We start from the raw sequence: 10,244 nt of genomic DNA, 5'->3' as shown, positions 1-10,244 counted from the left end.
CCCCCCACTGAAAATAGTCTCAACTGTGATATTTACATATGAATAAGCCTCATTCTCCCCCAAAAATGTCCGCGCGTCGCCAGAGTGCTCGGGTTTCGCTGGAAGAAAAGGTGGCGACCCTAAATCACTCTATTTTCTCTAGAGAGGCCATTGTGCTCTCCCTCCCACATAACAATTACTTAGACACAAAACATAGCGATATCGCACGGTACAGAAGGCTAACGGGACCGATCAGAGAGAAATATATCTGTACATGTGACCTCACATCTCTTCAGGGAAGCCGATCCCACCTCAACCTAACCATCACGTCCTCAGACAACTCATCCCCACACAGCCCCCTCCTCATATATCACTGGCCCCTCCCCTTTTAGATTGTAAGCTCTCAGGGGCGGGGCCCTCCTTACCATCTTGTCTTGTGATTGTAATGTCTTCCTTATATTGTACAGCGCTGCGCACACTGTTGGCGCCATATAAACCCCGTATAATAATAATATCATATTTGGTATCTAACAAATCATAATTTCATTCTGCTGTATAACATCGTGAAATCTTGTCATATATGAATACAGATGTTCCCATGACAGGCGGTATTGAAGGAGAACTATGAGGGGGGGGAGGGGCTTTTCACTCACCTCGTAGTTCTAGCCGACCTGTGACATTGAGACTGTCACAGGTCGGCTCAGTAGATCGGGAGGTGAGCGAACACATACCGGCGTTCGCTCACTTCTCGATCCTGTCACAGCTCTCTGCCGTGACAGGGGGAGGGGCTGTATTCCCCTCTCCCCGCTCCGATCCTCCAGCGCTGACTGGGGAGGGGGCGGGTACAGCTGGCTCTGCCTCTAGATAGGCTGTCAGTCACGCAGCTGGGCGGATCCCGGCACAAGTGTCGGGATCCGTTTCAGCTGCGGCGTCTCAGTATTAGACTTGTGCGCCGTCAAAAAATTCGTTCTGTTTCGTTTCGGAATATCCGTTATTTCGCATTTCGTAACTGAACTCAATTCGGATTCGGACGAAATACGAATTTTCGTTAGTGGCGGTTATATTTTCGTAACTTTACGAACATTCGTTATGATGAAGTTAAAAAGCAAAAATACCTTTGTTAATATCGGAGTCGATGTGGTCGTTGTTCTTTTTATTTCGTATTCCGAATTTCGTATTTCGGACTTTAAAAAAAATACCGTCAACTCCGATATAAATGTACTTTGCTTTTTAACTTCAATATAACGAATGTTCGTAACGGAACGAAAATACGTCAACGGAATTTCGTATTTCCTGCCTGTGTGTGTATTGTAATGCGACTCTCAGCAGCAGCGGATCCGAATCTCGGATTAAAAAAAATCTTGTCATGTTGTTCAACCTCATTTACAGGGGTAATATTAGTTCCCGTTTCAAAGAAATTCGGATCCGAAATTCGTTAACGGAATTTCGTATTTCGGATATAAATTCGGAAACTGCCATTCGGATTTCGGATGCTTCCGAATTTAGGAATTTCAGGAAAATTTGTACGAATTTCGATTCGTAAGGAAACGAATCGCACATGTCTACTCAGTATACCGCGAGCTGTAGCTCCCTATATACTGAGCTTAGGGTGACGGGAGGACGCTAGTTTGTGTCCTCCCGTCACCCTAAGGAGAACTATGGGGAAAGCCCTGACCTTATAGTTCTCCTTTAAGGGTGTGTCCTGCTGGAGCATTATAAAACACTCCCAGCACCCCCTCCAACATACCCCCCAGACCTTTTGATTGGCTGGGGGCAAAATCTTGTAGGCAAATGATCTATAATTTGGCGCTGAGGTTGCTAGAGGGCCGGACCATTATAAATAGGGAAGCGGGTTGGTTACCACGACAGTAGAAGTGATTGGGCAGATTCGGGGAAACAACGCGATATAACAGCCTTGGAACGCGGGATGATTGTTGGCGCTCGGAGCCATGGAGCGAGTATCAGCAAAACAGCAGAATTCGTTACATGTTCAGGAGCGGCTCATTGTTAAAGTGTTTAAAGACCGGACTGTCAGCCGAAAATCTGGGTCTGAGCGTGCGAATTGTGGCCGTCAGCAACTAGTCAATGTTAGGGCAGAACGGGGGAGGGGCAAGACTGGTACAAGACAATAGCGGGTTGGTTACCACGACAGTAGAAGTGATTGGGAAGATTCGGGGAAACAACGCGATATACCAGCCTGGGAACGGGGGATGATTGTTGGCGCTCGGAGCCATGGAGCGAGTATCAGCAAAACAGCAGAATTCGTTACATGTTCAGGAGCGGCTCATTGTTAAAGTGTTTAAAGACCGGACTGTCAGCCGAAAATCTGGGTCTGAGCGTGCGAATTGTGGCCGTCAGCAACTAGTCAATGTTAGGGCAGAACGGGGGAGGGGCAAGACTGGTACAAGACAACAGAAGGGTAACAGTGCATCAAATGATTGCAGATATTAATCGGGGATCCTCTCCAATGATCTCTGAACGCACTGTTCGCCGTACTCTGCGTCGTATGGGATGTGGAAGACGAAGGTTGGAACACCTTTGCTGTCTGCAGGTAACAAGATAAAACGTCTCCAATTGGCACAGGGACACAAGGATTGGACAGCCGAGCATTGGAGGTCATGTGGTCCGGTGAATCACGTTTCCAGTTGCATCATGCAGATGGCAGAGTGAGAATTTGGCGGGAACCGCATGGAAGCATGCACCCCACACGCACGAGTACAACCCTTCCAGCTGGTGGGGGCGGTGTTATGGTTTGGGGGCGTGTTTTCCCGGCATGATTTGGGCCCTTTAATTCGTCTGAGTAGCACAACATACCAAAGTATCGTCGCCGATCAAGTTCCTCCGATCACGTTGATGGCGTATCCCAATGGAGAAGGCTTCTTCCAACAAGACAATGCGCCGTGCCGCGGCGCTCGTATTGTGCAGGAGCGGCTTCAGGAACACGAGGGAGACTTCACCTCGCTTAGGTGGCCCCCGCAATCACCAGATCTCAATTGCGGCATTTGTGGGACGAAGTTGAAAGAGCCAATCAGGCGGCTGGTTCCACAACCATCAAATCTCACAGAACCGGACGGCGCTATTCATCAGGCGTCATATTCCTCGCATCACCTTTCACCGTCTCGCGGAGTCAACGCCGAGAAGAATCGCCGCAGTATTGAAGGCGAAAGGCGGCCCAACGAAGTACTGATGGGGGGAGGGGCATAATGATCTGGCCACTCGGCGTATGTTACGGTCTCTGAGGAAAGGATCTAAATGGTTATTGAACGAATCAATACTCTCAGCTGACACCGCGGCTTGTGGAAGAGAGTTCCAAAAATGATTGAGAAGAATCCCCTCCCCCGCCCCCCCCTTGTGGTTAAATCTTTTCTCCACCAGTTTTCGGTGGCGGCCTCTAGTCCTTGTTACAGTAAAAAAAAGTTTATTGCCGACGTTACCATCACCGCCCAACATTTTGTACATCAAAATCAAGTCCCGAGTCATATAAACTACGAACTACCGAGCCGAAAGACCAGGCGGAGATCGGGAAAATGAATCCCGCAAACAAGCTGCACACCGTGAATCCGTACCAACGTAACTAATAACGAACAACTGCGGGTGACAACTGCGGCTGAAGCTGTGAAAGGATTGCACTTGGTTTGTTCTCCACAAGGTGGTGAGCTCACTGCATGTCAGTGGAACGCAGAAGACAGGAAGTGATGTCACAGACAAGCAGGAAGTGATACCAAACAAAGGCAGGAAGCTGTCAGAAAGCGAAGCCTGGAGGAAGTAGAGGGGAGATATTCCTGCAACCAGCAGCAGAGAGGAGGTAATAAGATATTCTTTATATTTACACCCGGTAACCCTCCCCCCCCCGGTCATGTCCGTCCTCCATAGTCACTGTGACGTCTTTTATCTTCAGCACATGCTGCTACACACATATGTAGAGTATTATAATATCTACATAGATACATCCCAAATATAGAGCCATTTATCCAACCGTCCATCCAAAGCCGCCATTTATAGACCGGATACATCCTAAATATAGAGCCATTTATCCAACTGTCCATCCAGAGCCGCCATTTATAGACCGGATACATCCTAAATATAGAACCATTTATCCAGCTGTCCATCCAGAGCCGCCATTTATAGACCGGATACATCCTAAATATAGAGCCATTTATCCAACTGTCCATCCAGAGCCGCCATTTATAGACCCGATACATCCTAAATATAGAGCCATTTATCCAACCGTCCATCCAGAGCCGCCATTTATAGACCCGATACATCCTAAATATAGAGCCATTTATCCAACTGTCCATCCAAAGCCGCCATTTATAGACCGGATACATCCTAAATATAGAGCCATTTATCCAACTGTCCATCCAGAGCCGCCATTTATAGACCGGATACATCCTAAATATAGAGCCATTTATCCAACTGTCCATCCAGAGCCGCCATTTATAGACCGGATACATTATAAATATAGAGCCATTTATCCAACCGTCCATCCAGAGCCGCCATTTATAGACCGGATACATCCTAAATATAGTCATTTATCCATCTTCCATAAAGCTGCCTCGGGGTTGTTGGCTCTCCTCTATAATGGACGTCAGGTCTTCTCTGGAGGAAGATATGGGGAAGAAGAAGACGGATCTACAGTACAAGTTCTAATCCCGGCAGCGGAAGGAATGATCATCCTACAGGAAATAGAAGTAGGGATGAAGCTCCTGATTTTGGGGATTTGATGGAAGTGATGTTGCAATTCTGAACCTCACACTATGTCAGTGGAGGATCCATTACTTCTGAGGTGTCAGAACTTTGGAGGAACAATATGCAGACCTTATTCATTTCAGTCCAGATAATTCTCACTTTATTATTTTTCTGCAGAGAGGAGAGTCCTGTATAGATGAGGAGGATCCTCGGAGGTCAGGAGTGACAATTATTACTTTCTGTCTTCACACAGGACTATGAACCACTGAGGACCCTATCTCATGAGCCATTAGGGCCCAGCACCTGTATTCATGGGACATCACCCATCACAGAGCTTCCACCTCACTGCCTGACAACAGATATAAACAGTGGTGAGGAGATACAAGGTGACTGTATCATTGTGTGTGTCAGGTTCCTATAAGGTGTCGGCATATCTGTCTGATTCTACATGGAGGAGCCTTTAGAAGGACACCGGGATCTCTACAAATTCTCCATGGAGGAGTGGGAGTGTTTAGAAGGACATAAGGACGTCAAGATGGAGGACCAGCCGCCCCTCACATCACCGGGTAAGAGGAGAGAGCAGTACGGTGGCTCCGCCTACATCCCCCATCATCTGATACACACATAGAAACAATGTATTCAGTCAGTGTGTGTGTTTCCTACAGATGGATCCAGTAAGAGGAACCCACCAGAGAGATGTCCCCGTCCTCTGTATTCCCGGGATCCCACACAGCAAGATCTCACCGTCCCTCACCATGATCAGGTAGGTGATTGGTATCTAGAACTAATCTATGGGATGACACTTTTCTTTGTAATCTCTTGTTTCTTTTTACAAATGTATTCTATCATTTTTGGGGGTTTAGGATGAAGAAGTGAAAGACATCAAAGCTGAGATTAAAGAGGAAGAAGAAGAGACGTTGGTGAGTGGAGCTCAGCAGTCTACGGAGGAGGAAAAGGTGAACGTGAAATGCAAACCGGAGGAATCTTCTCTTTATATCGGCACAAGTAAGTCATAAATATGAAATTCAGAAACTGTTCACATTTTACTCATATATAAAACTATTTTTATTTACACGGTTACTTCAAACCCAAAAACAAATGAGGAGGAGATACTGTACACCATATGAAGGTCCATCTCCATTCCTCAATATAACGTCATGTGACCAACAAATGAGGAGGAGATACTGTACACCATATGAAGGTCCATCTCCATTCCCCAATATAACGTCATGTGACCAACAAATGCGCAGGAGATACTGTCCACCATATGAAGGCCCATCTCCATTCCCCAAAATAACGTCATGTGACCAACAAATGCGCAGGAGATACTGTACACCATATGAAGGTCCATCTCCATTCCCTAATATAACGTCATGTGACCAACAAATGCGCAGGAGATACTGTACACCATATGAAGGTCCATCTCCATTCCCTAATATAACGTCATGTGACCAACAAATGCGCAGGAGATACTGTACACCATATGAAGGTCCATCTCCATTCCCCAATATAACGTCATGTGACCAACAAATGAGGAGGAGATACTGTACACCATATGAAGGTCCATCTCCATTCCTCAATATAACGTCATGTGACCAACAAATGAGGAGGAGATACTGTACACCATATGAAGGTCCATCTCCATTCCCCAATATAACGTCATGTGACCAACAAATGAGGAGGAGATACTGTACAACATATGAAGGTCCATCTCCATTCCTCAATATAACGTCATGTGACCAACAAATGAGGAGATACTGGACACCATGAAACATTCTAACTTATAACTTGTTTTTCCACAGATGGGCACTACGTCTGGAATACTTCTGAAGGACATCTTGTTTTATCACAACATTATAACGCAGAAGATAACGCCATCACACAATATTCTCCAGGAGTGAATCCCATTACTCATACTGTTAATCACAGGCCTTCCCATTCAGGGAGATCGATGGATCCATCTAAGCCTGAGAAATCTTCTGATCAGTCACAGACTTCAGAAAGCCATCTAAAATCCAAGAGTGCGGAGAGATCAACAGGGCCATCTAACCCCAAGGAATCTTCTTCGAGTCATGAAGGAGTTCAGAAAGTAGAGAATTCACTGTCATGTCCAGTGTGCGGGAAAACTTTCACTGGAAGGAGACCACTTCGTAGACACAAGAGAATTCACAAGACTGAGCGTCCCTATTCTTGTTCAGAGTGTGGGAAAGGTTTCATTGAGAAAAGAAAGCTTCTCATGCACCAGAAAGTTCACACGGGTGAGCGTCCCCATTCCTGTTCAGAGTGCGGGAAATCTTTTATTGAGAAAGAAAAACTTCTTACACACCAGAAAATTCACACGGGTGAGCGTCCATTTTCATGTTCAGAGTGCGGGAAACGTTTCATCTATAAAGGAGACCTTCTTAAGCACCAGAGAAGTCACACGGGGGAGCGTCCTTTTTCATGTTCTGACTGTGGAAAATCTTTCACTCAGAAAGGGGCCCTTGTTATACACCAGAGAATTCACACTGGAGAGCGCCCTTATACATGTTCTGAGTGTGGTAAAAGTTTTAGCGTTAAAAAAGTACTCCTTACCCACCAGAGAATTCACACCGGTGAACGCCCTTATTCGTGCCCAGTGTGCGGGAAAAGTTTCAATGAGAAATCAGCATTCGTCATACACCACCGAAGTCACACTGGCGAGCGCCCCTATTCATGTTCAGACTGTGGGAAATGTTTCATTCAGAAAAGAGACCTTGTTATACACCAGAGGATTCACACAGGCGAGCGTCCTTACGCATGCTCCGAGTGCGGGAAAGGTTTCATTCTGAAAAATGCACTTGTGATTCACCTAAGAAATCACACGGGCGAGCGTCCTTTTTCCTGTACTGAGTGTGGGAAAGGTTTCATCGACAAAGGAACCCTTGTTAGACACCAGAAGAGTCACACCGGCGAACGCCCTTTCTCGTGTTTAGAGTGCGGGAAGAGTTTCATACATAGAGGAGACCTCCTTAGGCACCAGAGAAATCACACAGGCTAACGGCCCTGAAATCACACAGGCTATCGGTACAGATGGAGGAAACTTATGACCGAGAAAGGAAGTCTTCTTAGACAATGAGCAAGTCACACTCGTAAGAGTGCTTTTAATGCGGGAAAAGTTTTTCGTATAAAGGAAATCTTATTAAACATCAGAAAACACACCCCTGCTGATTTCTTTACCAAGTGCAACTGTTCAGGCCATGGATCAATCTCTGGTGAAAGGGGAACATTCTGGCCAGAGATACATTGTATTTACAGTAGGGGTGACTTCTATTTCTTGAAGACCTCACTGAGGACATCTGCCTGCTACATCTCCCGGCTCTCTTTCTTCCCACACAGGGTCATCCTTGTTCATCTTTTTGTATCTTCCATAGTATATGATGAAAACCCAGCAGGAAGAGCAGGAGCCCCCTCATAATGGCCATGGCAAAAGTGTGCAGACCCGGGAACTAGAAGTATTATTTTTTTCCGGGGGAAGATGGACCCAAGTCATGTGCCCTGCGAGACATTGAGTACGTGGCAGGCATGCTGAAATTTTTTTTTCCACGGCATGGCTTGGTAGTTGCAGATTAAAATTATCATTATAACCATTTATATAGCGCCGACCATTTACTCAGCACTTTACATACTGTACATTTACGTCATGCCCCGCCCCCAAGGAACTTACAAGCTAAGATCCATATCTCACATACATACATACATGCATACATGGGCCAATCTCTTACTTACATACACAGGCCATTTTAGACAGGAAGCCATTGACCTACCACTATGTCTTTGCAGTGTTTGAGGAAACTGTGGTGTCCAGAAGAAATCCCCCCTAAGCACATGGAGGACATGCAAACTCCATGCAGATGGTCTCCTGGATGGGATTCAGACTGAGGACTAGGGATGAGCTGAGGTTTGGACTAAGCCTGGTATCCTGGATGGGATTCAGACTGAGGACTAGGGATGAGCTCAGGTTTGGACTAAGCCTCCTTCGAACACAGAAGTGCAGCCCGAACAGCTGCGGGTAGGGCCATTCCCTGCATTAAAAAAAGAGGTCATTGACCAAAAATATCCATGTGGACGTATAAGGTCAATTACCTCAAGTCATCCAGCCCCTGCTGATGTGCAGCCGCGGCCAGGGAATTCCCCAGCCGCAGCTGATTGGGCAGCAGCAGAAGTAGCTTCCTCCTGCATGTTTGCAGGGGCTCGGGTTTGGACTAGGTTGTGTCAGAACTTCAGATCACCCCTACTGGGGACCCCAGTGCTGCAAATTGCAAACCACTCATAGTCCTTTAGTAAAATGGCCCATCAGTCCCTCACATAGGAAACCCAACACACTCACACAGATGACACAACAGTACTAAACTGTGATGAAACACGGGTCAATATGGCGACACGCTGGTAATAAGGACAGTACATGGCCAACAAACAGGCCACCACGACCATGAAATGGCAACCACACCAATACATGGCCAACAAACAGGCCACCGCGACCATGAAATGACAACCACACCAATACATGGCCAACAAACAGGCCACCGCTAGCATGAAAGGACAACCACACCAATACATGGCCAACAAACAGGCCACCGTGACCATGAAATGGCAACCACACCAATACATGGCCAACAAACAGGCCACCGCGACCATGAAAGGACAACCACACCAATACATGGCCAACAAACGCCACCACGACCATGAAAGGACAACCACACCAATACATGGCCAACAAACAGGCCACCGTGACCATGAAAGGACAACCACACCAATACATGGCCAACAAACAGGCCACCGTGACCATGAAATGGCAACCACACCAATACATGGCCAACAAACAGGCCACCGCGACCATGAAAGGACAACCACACCAATACATGGCCAACAAACGCCACCACGACCATGAAAGGACAACCACACCAATACATGGCCAACAAACAGGCCACCGTGACCATGAAAGGACAACCACACCAATACATGGCCAACAAACAGGCCACCTTGACCATGAAAGTACAACCACACCAATACATGGCCAACAAACAGGCCACCGTGACCATGAAAGGACAACCACACCAATACACGGGCAACAAAGAAGCAACGGGAGCAGTTTATAGCTAAGGGCAGCAACATCCAGTCCAATCCGGATTCATCTTTCACCAAATAAAACTATAAGTTGCTTTTGGCTTCTGCACTTCATTTCTCTTCTTTTGCTTTAACGAAGAAACTGGATTTATATCGGTTAAACCGAATTAATTATTCTTCATACAATATATTATCGTATTACTGCAGCTATATGAGATTTGATTTAGAATCAAGAATCGTTTTATCGTGTCTCAACGCTTCTTGTGATCTCCTAGAATAAACCAGAACGTTCTACACAATATTCTGTCCGGAGTCATCTTCTTTCTACACATGACCAGAATTCCTAGATCACCAGTGATGGGAATGAGCTCAGATCATAGAGAGTCCTCCATTGGTGATGGGAATGAGCTCAGATCATAGAGAGTCCTCCATTGGTGATGGGAATGAGCTCAGATCATAGAGAGTCCTCCATTGGTGATGGGAATGAGCTC

The 10,244-nt window shown here is 46.4% G+C and overlaps 1 long non-coding RNA gene and 1 pseudogene across 1 annotated transcript; both read left to right on the top strand.

Moving 5' to 3' along the window:
* The window catches only part of LOC108803732, a 14,654-nt pseudogene extending 6,958 nt beyond the window's left edge, over nucleotides 1–7,696 (top strand).
* On the top strand, nucleotides 5,401–6,564 carry LOC108803733. The gene is made up of 3 exons (XR_001942298.1): nucleotides 5,401–5,431; nucleotides 5,532–5,673; nucleotides 6,471–6,564. It is a non-coding gene; the product is annotated as an uncharacterized LOC108803733 (long non-coding RNA).
* Nucleotides 7,697–10,244: the final 2,548 nt, after the last annotated feature.

This window comes from Nanorana parkeri, unplaced genomic scaffold, assembly GCF_000935625.1.
Source record: "Nanorana parkeri isolate BGI_ZX_2015 unplaced genomic scaffold, ASM93562v1 scaffold4109, whole genome shotgun sequence".
NCBI lineage: Eukaryota > Metazoa > Chordata > Amphibia > Anura > Dicroglossidae > Nanorana > Nanorana parkeri.
Note: the sequence above shows the minus strand (reverse complement) of the source record. Positions and strands in the feature narration are given on the sequence as shown.